Source organism: Hibiscus syriacus, unplaced genomic scaffold (genome assembly GCF_006381635.1).
Source record: "Hibiscus syriacus cultivar Baekdansim isolate YM2019G1 unplaced genomic scaffold, ASM638163v2 tig00014949_pilon, whole genome shotgun sequence".
NCBI classification, from domain to species: domain Eukaryota; kingdom Viridiplantae; phylum Streptophyta; class Magnoliopsida; order Malvales; family Malvaceae; genus Hibiscus; species Hibiscus syriacus.
This window is the reverse complement of record NW_024062339.1, coordinates 872,030-882,560: the sequence shown is the minus strand read 5'-3', so window position 1 is coordinate 882,560 and position 10,531 is coordinate 872,030. Positions and strand designations below refer to the sequence as shown.

At 33.2% G+C, this 10,531-nt stretch overlaps 1 non-coding gene across 1 annotated transcript; it reads right to left on the bottom strand.

Annotated features, from left to right (window-relative positions):
- Nucleotides 1–718: 718 nt before the first annotated feature.
- On the bottom strand, nucleotides 719–790 carry TRNAG-UCC. Its single transcript has one exon. It is a non-coding gene; the product is annotated as a tRNA-Gly (tRNA).
- Between the last annotated feature and the right edge of the window lie 9,741 nt (nucleotides 791–10,531).

Here is a 10,531-nt window from a genome sequence, read left to right as displayed (position 1 = left end):
ACATGCCTCTTCTTTACACTATTTATTTCATATAGTCAAGAACAACACCTATACACTACTCGTTTTACTTTTCAAAATTTTCCCCTTCAATTTTTTATTATCATAATTACATTTTTCGGGAGTCAAACCCGAGTCTATTGCTTGGAAGGCAATTATCCTAACCGCTAGACTACTAACACCTCTTTTTCACACAATTTGTTTCACATAATCAAGCACGAAACGTATAACACTATTCGTTTTACTTTTCAAAAATTTCCCTTTAATTTTTTAATCTCGTAATAACATTTACTGAGAGTTGAACCTCGGTCCATTGCATGGAAGGAAATTATCCAAATCGTTGGACTATAAAGGCCTCTTCTTTAAACTATTTATTTCAAATAATCAAGAACAACACATATACACTACTCCTTTTACTTTTCAAAATTTGTCCCTTAATTTTTTACTATCCTAAATATTTTTTCGGGAGTGAAACCCGGGTATATTGCTTGGAAATAAATTATCCTAATCGTTAGACTAAAAACGCCTATTCTTTACACTATTCATTACACATAATCAAGAACAACATGTATACACTACTCGTTTTACTTTTCAAAAAATTTCGTTGGACTACAAACGCATCTTTCTTTACACTATTCATTTAACATAATCAAGCACAAGAGGTTTAACATTATTCATTTTACTTTTTTAAATTTTTCCCTTATTATTTTATTATCATGATTGCATTTGCCGGGAGTTTAACCCGGGTCTATTGCTTGGAAGGCAATTATCCTAACCGTTGGACTGCAAACGCCTCTTATTCACACTATTTGTTTCACATAATCAAGAACAACACCTATAGACTACTCGTTTTACTTTTTAGAATTTTCCCCTTAATTTTTACAATCGTAATTCATTTGCCGGGGGTCGAACCTGGGACTATTGTTTTGAAGGTAATTATCCTAATCGTTGGACTACAAATACCTCTTCTTTACACTATTCAGTTCACATAGTCAAGCACGAAAGGTAAACACTATTCGTTTTACTGTAAAAAAAATTCCCTTAACTTTTTACTATCGTAATTATGTTTGCCGATAGTCAAACCCGGGTCCATTGCTTGGAAGGAAATTATCCTTACCGTTGGATTATAAACGCCTCTTCTTTACACTATTCATTTCACATAATCAAGAACAAAAGGTTTATACTATTCATTTTACTTTTTAAAATTTTCCCCTTAATTATTTTACTATTGTAATTGCTTTTCCATTGAGTCAAACCTAGGTCTATTGCTTGAAAGGCAATTATCGTAACTGTTAGACAACAAACGTCTCTTATACACAACTTTTTTATTTTTAAAAGTTTTTCCTTAATTTTTACTTCAAAAATGCTTTTGTCGAGAGTCAAACTCAGGTCTATTGCTTGGAAGGCCATTATCCTACATATTAGACTGCAAACGCCTCTTATTTACACTACTTATTTCACATAATCAATAACAACACATATATATTAGTCTCTTTACTTTTCAAAATTTCCCCTTAATTTTTTAATTTCGTAATTGCGTTTGACGGGAGTTGAATCTGGGTCTATTGCTTGGAAGCCAATTATCCTAACCGTTAGACTACAAACACCTCATCTTTACACTATTTGTTTCACATAATCAAGAACAAGACGTATACAATACTCATTTTACTTTTAAAAAAATTCCCCTTAAGTTTTTTACTATCGTAATTATGTTTGTTGTGAGTCGAACTCAAGTCTATTGCTTGGAAGGCAATTATCCTAACCGTTGAACAACAAACGCCTCTTCTTTACACAATTTGTTTCACATAATCAAGCACAAAAAGTATATAATATTTGTTTTACTTTTCAAAAATTTCCCCATAACTTTTTACAATCGTAATAGCGTTTGCCATAAGTCTAACCCAGGCCTGTTGCTTGGATGGCAATTATCCTAACAGTTGGACTACAAGCGCCTCTTTTTTATAGTATTCATTTCACATAATCAAGCACAAAAGGTATACGCTAATCATTTTACTTTTCCAAATTTTCCCGTTAATTTTTTTATTAATGTAATTGTATTTGCAGCAAGTCGAACCCGAGTCTAATGCTTGGAAGGCAATCATCCTAACCGTTGGACTAAAATTGCCTCTTATTTACACTATTTGTTTCATATAATCAAGAGAAAAAGATATATATATATATATATATATATATATATATATATATATATTATTTTCTTTAATTTTTTCAAAAATTTCCCCTTAATTTTTTACAATCGTAATTTCGTTTGAAGGGAGTTGAACCCAAGTCTATTGCTTTGAAGGAAATTATCCTAACAATAGGACAAAAACGCCTCTTCTTTACAGTATTAGTTTCACATAATCAAGCACAAAAGGTAAAAACTATTCGTTTTACTTTTCAAAATTTTCCCCTTAATTTTTTGCTATCGTAATTTATTTACCGGAAGTCGAACCCAAGTATATTTCTTGAAAGAAAATCATCCTAACCATTGAACGAAAAACAACTCTTCTTTACACTATTTGTTTCACATAATCAAGCACAAAAAGTATATACTATTTCTTTTACTTTTCAAAAATTTCCCCAAAACTTTTTACAATCGTAATTGAGTTTGCCATAAGTCAAACCTGGGCTTATTTCTTGGAAGGTAAACGCCTCTTCTTTATAGTATTCATCTCACATAATCAATCACAAAAGGTATACGCTAATCGTTTTACATTTCCAAATTTTCCCGTTAATTTTTTTACTATTGTAATTGTATTTGCAGCAAGTCGAACTCGAGTCTATTGCTAGGAAGTCAATCATCCTAACCGTTGGATTAAAAACGCCTCTTCCTTACACTATTTGTTTCATGTAATCAAGCACAAAAGGTATATATATACTATTTTCTTTATTTTTTCAAAAATTTTCCATTAATGTTTTACAATCGTAATTTCGTTTGACAGGAGTTGAACCCGAGTCTATTGCTTGGAAAGAAATTATCCTAACAATATGACTTCAAACGCCTCTTCTTTATAGTATTAGTTTCACATAATCAAGCACAAAAGGTAAAAACTATTCGTTTTACTTTTCAAAATTTTCCACTTAATTTTTTACTGTTGAAATTGCATTTTTCGTGAGTCAAACCCGGGTCTAATACTTTGAATGCAATTATCCTAATGGTTGGACTACAAACGACTCTTCTTTACACTATTTGTTTCACATAATCAAGAACAATACCTATACACTACTTCTTTACTTTTCAAAATTTTCCCCTTAATTTTTTACTATCGTAAATGTGTTTACCAGGAGTCGAAGTCAGGTATATTATTTGGAAGGCAATTATGCTAACCGTTAGACTACAAATGCCTTTTGTTTAAACTACTTTTTTCACATAATTAAGAATAACAAGTATACACTACTCGTTTTACTTTTCAATATTTCCCCCTTAATTTTTTACTATCGTGATTGTGTTCGTCGAGAGTCAACCCTGGTCTATTTCTTGGAAGGAAATTATCCTAATTGTTGCACTACAAACGCCTCTTATTTACACTATATGTTCCACATAATGAAGAATGAAATGTATACATTACTCGTTTTACTTTTCAAAAATTTCCCCTTAATTTTTCACTACAATAATTAATTTGTTGGAACTAAAACTCGGGTCTATTGCTTGGAAGGAAATTATCCTAACAATTAGACTACAAACACCTCTTCTTTACAGTATTCGTTTAACATAATCAAGCACAAATGGTAAACACTATTTGTTTTACTTTTTTACTTTTAGAATTACCTTTTTCGCTTGTTGAAACCGAGTTTATTAACTGGAAGGCAATTATCCTAATGGTGGGAAGACAAACACCTCATCTTTACTCTATTTGTTTCACATAATCTAGAACTAGACGTATACACGACTCGTTTTACTTATCAAAATTTTCCCTTAATTTTTTACTATCGTACTTCATTTACTGGCAGTCGAACCCAGGTCTATTGCTTGAAAGGCAATCATCCTAACCGTTGAACTACAAACGCCTCTTTTTTTACACTATTTGTTTCACATAATCAAGCACAAAAGTTATATACTATTCGTTCTACTTTTCAAAAATTTCTCCATTATTTTTTACAATCCTAATTGCATTTTCCATAAGTCCAACCCGAGCCTATTGCTTGCAAGGCAATTATCATAATAGTTGCACTACAAGAGCCTCTTCTTTACAATATTCGTTTAACATAATTAAGCACAAAAGGTATAACGTTAATCGTTTTACTTTACCAAATTTTCCTTAATTTTTTACTATTGTAATTGTATTTGCAGCAAGTCGAACCCAAGTCTATTGCTTGGAACGTAATCATCCTAACCGTTGGACTACAAACACCTCTTCTTTACACTATTTGTTTCATATAATCAAGGACAAAAGGTATATATATATATATATCATTTCCTTTAATTTTTTCAAAATTTTTCAGTTAATTTTTTACAATTTTAATTTCGTTTTTCGAGACTTAAACATGGGTCTATTGCTAGGAAGGCAATTATTCTAAAAATAGGACTACAAATGCCTCCTCTTTAATGTTTTAGTTTCACATAATGAAGCACAAAAGGTAAAAATTATTAGTTTTACTTTTCAAAATTTTCCACTTAATTTTTTACTATCAAAATTTCATTTTCCGCGAGTCGAACCCGGGTCTACTGCTTAGCAGGCAATTATCCTAATTGTTTGACTACAAACGCCTCTTTTTTACACTATTATTTTCACATAATCAAGAACAACACCTATACACTTCTCGTTTTACTTTTCAAAATTTTCTCCTTAATTTTTTACTATAGTAATTACGTTTGTCGTGAGTTGAACCTGATACTATTGCTTGAAAGGTAATTATCCTAACTGTTAGACTACTAACTCCTCTTCTTTACACATTTCGTTACACATAATCAAACATGAAAGGTATACACTATTCGTTTTACTTTTCAAAATTTCTTCTTAATTTTTAATATCATAACTACATTTACCGAGAGTCAAACCCCGGTTCATTGCATGGATGGCAATTATCCAAACCATTGGACTACAAAGGCCTCTTCTGTAAACTATTTGTTTCAAATAATCAAGAACAACACATATACACTACTCGTTTTACTTTTCAAAATTTTCCCTTGATTTTTAACAATCGTAATTGTGTTTGCCGGGAGTCGAACCCGGGTCTATTGCTTGGAAGGAAATTATCATAATCGTTGGACTACAAATGCCTCTTATTTACACTATTCATTTCACATAATCAAGAACAACATGTATACACTACTCGTTTTACTTTTTTAAAATTTCCCCTTAACTTTTTTACTATCGTAGTTGTATTTATTGGGAGTCGAACCTGGTCTATTGCTTGGAAGGTAATTATCCTAACTGTTGGAATACAAACACCTCTTCTTTACACTGTTCCTTTCACATAATTGAGCACGAAAGGTATACACTTTTCGTTTTACTTTTCAATTTTCCCTTGATTTTTTACTATCCCTTAATTCTTTACACTTACACTATTTTGTTTCACATAATTAAGAACAGTACGTTCTTTCCATGACCCCTCTTAACTGAGACATGAGATCCAATGCTTAAGGTAGGAATCAATTTGATTACTCTATGTATATTGAAGGAATCAGGTGATATTTAAAATGTATTCTATTTTCCTTTCGTTTCAACTCATTTTATATCTAATATATTTTTTCTGGCTCGACTATTCCACCCAGCCTAGCCATTACCTTTTATTAATATTAAAATTCTTAATTAATGATTAAGAAGCCAGGAAAAAATAAAGAAAGAAATCTATTGAACATTATTCGTTTTAAATTTCAAAATTCTCCCCTTAATATTTTACTATTGTAATTGCATGTGCAGTGAGTCAAACTTGGGTCTATTGCTAGGAAGACAATTATCCTAACAGTTGGACTACAAGCGCCTCTTCTTTATAGAATTCGTTTCACATAATCAATAACAAAAGGTATAACGCTAATCGTTTTACTTTTCCAAAGTTTCCCCTTAATTTTTTACTATTGTAATTGCATTTGCAGCAAGTCGAACCAGAGTCTATTGCTTGGAAGCCAATCATCCTAACCGTTGGACTACAAATACCTCTTCTTTAAACTATTTCTTTCACATAATCAAAAATAACATGTATACATTTACTTTTAAAAATTTCCCCCTTATTTGTTTTACTATCGTAATTGTATTTACCGGGAGGCGAGCTAGAGTCTTTTGCTTGGAAGGAAATTATCCTAATTGTTGGACTAAAAACGCCTCTTATTTAAGCTATTTGTTTCACATAAACAAGAACAAAACATATACACTACTCGTTTTACTTTTCTAAATTTTCTCCTTAATTTTTTACCATCGTAATTGCATTTGTCAGGAGTTGAACACGAGTATATTATTGGAAGGCAATTATCCTAACCGTTGGACAACAAACGCCTCATCTTTACACTATTTATTTCACATAATCAAGAACAACACGTATACACTACATGTTTTATTTTTTAAAAATTTTCCCCATAATTTTTTACTATTGTCACTCTGTTTGCCGGGAGTCGAAATCGGGTCTATTTCTTTGGAGGAAATTTTCCTAACCGTTGGACTACAAACGCCTCTTATTCACACTATTTCTTTCACATAATCAAGAACAGCAAGTATACACTACTCGTTTTACTTTTCAAAAATTTGCCCTTAATTTTTTACATTCGTTATTCATTTGTCGGGAGTGGAACCCAGGTCTATTGCATGGAAGGTAATTAATGTAACTGTTGGACTACAAATACCTATTCTTTATACTATTCGTTTCACGTAATCAAGCACGAAAGGTAAACACTATTCATTTTACTTTTCAAAATTTTCCCCTTAAATTTTTACTATCGTGATTGCGTTTGCTGATTGTCAAACCCGGGTCTATTGTTTGGAAGGCACTTATCCTAACCGTTGGATTACAAACGTCTCTTCTTTACACTATTCATTTCACATAATCAAGCACAAATGGTTTACACTATTCGTTTCAATTTTTAAAATTTTCCCTTAATATTTTACTATTGTAATTGTATTTGCAGCAAGTCGAACCCAGGTCCATTGCTTGGAAGGCAATTATCATAACTGTTAGACAACAAACGCCTCTTCTTTACACTATTCACTTCTCATAATCAAGCACAAAAGGTATACACTATTTGGTTTATTTTTTAAAAAATATCCCTTATTTTTTATTATCAAAATTGCTTTTATCGGGAGTCGAACCGAGGTCTTTACACTACTTGTTTCACATAATCAAGAACAACACGTATATTTTACTTTTTAAATTTTTCCCCTTAAGTTTTTTACTTTTGTAATTGCGTTTGACGGGAGTCGAACCCGGGTCTATTACTTGGAAGGCAATTATCCTAACCGTTGGACTACAAATGTCTCACTTTACACTATTTGTTTCACATAATCTAGAACAAGACGTATACATGACTTGTTTTACTTTTCAAAATTTTCCCTTAATTTTTTACTCTCATAATTCATTTACTCGCAGTCGAACCCAAGTCTATTGCTTAAAAGGCAATCATCCTAACCGTTGAACTACAAACGCCTCTTTTTTACACTATTTGTTTCACATAATCAAGCACAAATGTTATATACTATTTGTTCTACTTTTCAAAAATTTCTCCATAATTTTTACAATCGCAATTCTATTTTCTAGAAGACAAACCCGAGCCTATTGCTTGCAAGGAAGTTATCCTAATAGTTGGACTACAAGCGCCTCTTCTTTACAGTATTCGTTTCACATAATCAAGAACAAAAGGTATAACGCTAATCGTTTTACTTTACCAAATTTTCCTTAATTTTTTACTATTTTAATTTGTCTGCTCTTTGTGAGTACTATAAATGGTGCGGAAATATGTGCAAGTATACACAATCGAACAAGTAATACAGTGATGAGTGACTATCGTTCTCCACAGGGAATTGGGGGAAATCAAATAAGTTTATCAAGGCACTTTACTTTGTCACCTAAGTAAAGTTAGTGATGGTATGTACAAATGAGAATGTTGTGGCAAAATGGAATGTCTGATGTAGAAATAGAATGGTGGTAGTGTGGTAGCAACTGGTTATGTCGTGACAAATTATATTGTGATGCTTGCTAACAAATTGAAATGTCAAGGCAAAATAAAATGTAAATACGAGATTTAAAATGTAGGACTTTAGCTTTCTCACGTGACAAACTACTTTAGGAATGAGTGATGGGAGTCACTAAGGAAAATATAAGTCTACTTCTCTGAATGATTTTAACTCTATGCCTCTCCTGCCCGAAAAAGAATACTAAGGTACCCTATACTATCTCTAGTAAGGGACTCGATAGATTCAAGATGCCCTGGCAAAACTGATTGGCGTAAACCCCTGCAGTGATCCTATTGGTCCAGATAACAGGATATGTCTCGGCAATACCTTTTTGCGGCAGCATTAACATCTAACATATCGTTCTTGCACAACTCCTTTTAGTCGAATAAAATACTAGCCTTATCTCTAAGGTGGATTAGGCGTAGTTACTACCTAGAACCCTTTGTTTATGTAGTTCCTTTCTAGTTTCTCTCGAATACTAAGGATATTTTGCCAAGGTATTTTCTCAAACCCTAAGAACCTCCTACGAAAAGACTACTCTCGTAGCTCCTACAACCTTAAGGCATTAAGTATCATAAACAAAACAAACTAAAGCATAGAAAAACAACCATTCATTGAAATAAAAACTTAAACATCCAAGCGAACTCCCACCAAATTGGATTAGTTCTTGGTGGGGTTCGAAATAAACAAGCACAAGTCAAGTTTCATTCATTCCTTACAACCCAATAACAAAATATGAAAGGAAAGAACTAAGGGAATGGGAAAAAGCCTTTGACGTGCACTGTCGGAGCTTCCTTCGGCCACCACGAACTACCCCCAGCGAACTAGCTCCTCTCGGATGACTTAGAACACTACTCCTTCAAGCTTGTCATGGAGAAATACCATGGCAAGTAAGATTGACGAAGAAAGGTGAGACCATCTCTCTTTAACTTTTAAGCTCAAAATGGCATGGAACCAAAGTGCATAACATTGTGGCTTCATCCTCTATTTATGGGGGAGAGAAACCCTAAAGATTTATGTCAAAATTCCAAAGATACCCCAAATCATGCTTAATTAACGTGAGGATCGGGCAGAGCTGGTAGTGGTGCTGCTGGGCAGCTGGAAATGGTCCAGCCTGGATGGTTGACTGAGCACCCGATAGACATCACTGATTCAGGCAAATTTCTCGGTCTTGGTCAGAGATCCCGTGAAAATAGATACAGCTGGCTCCAAAAATATCTTCTTTCATTTTGGTCGCTCTCGAAATGCCAATCCAACTCGGCATTTTTATTCTGCTCAACAATCTCCTTATGCCACAGCATTTTCCTTTTTCTTTTCCTTGCTCTCAAATCCTGCACATCATTAAGCAAACACCTTCCCCATAAGGTAACACTGATGACAAGTTAAAATGCCACGGCAAACCTAATTTCATCGCATGCAACTATATCCTCCTAAATGCATCTATGTGGTTCTAAATGAGCTCTTAGACATTCAATAACTTAAGTGAAAAGGTCCCAAAATTTGACCTTTTTACGAGAGTTATCATATACCCAAACTTAAGCTATTGCTTGTCCTCATTCATGGATAATACTAAGCAAAACAAAAATACCATGGCAAGTTCAGAAGTTAAATAGTTTTATGGAATAAAATTTCAGCCCTCTAAACATTTGGCTTCAACATGCTAGACTTGTTTGAGAAATCAAGTATTGTCCCCTAGGGCAAGATTCTTTGTGTGGGTGTGTGCGTGTTTGTATCCAGTCTATTCTTAGCAAACCTAAAAATTTTCTACGCAAGTTTTCTTGTTTTGCCACGACATTTACAATTTTTACTCCCACAATGTTTTCTTTTCCTTTTTGCTTTTTTTTTCTAACACTACTACGAGGGGAGTCAGCCCATCACACCTACCATCCCACACTCTAGATGAAAGGGAGTATACCTTCCACCCCCGAGCTAGACAGGTAGAGTTATCCCATGACTACTTTCATTCACTCATATACTATAGCTGCCATTTATTTATTTGTAGATTCCAGGAAATGCCATGGCATAGCGGAGTGTCCCTCTACAGATATGCCGAAGCATTTATTCACAACTTCATTTTTTCTTTTACTTTTTTTTACAAAGTGGGGTTTTCCTCGTTTATGCCAAGACATGCAAGAGTTCTCTTATAAAAAAAATCAAGTTCCTTAAGTATGAAAAACATAAAATCATGTATTCAAAGGTTTCAAAGAAACAAGTCCTAGAGTTGATTCTATCATCCTCAATAGTCATGTACATTCAATTCTAGCCATCAAGAGTTTATCATCATCGGGCATTATTAATTTATTCTAGAAAACTAATTCTAACACTTACTAATGTCATGGCATATTCATTCTACTAATACTATCATGCAATGATTTGAGAACCCTACCTCCCCCAAACTTGAGAGAAGCATTGTCCACAATGCTTACTAAAAA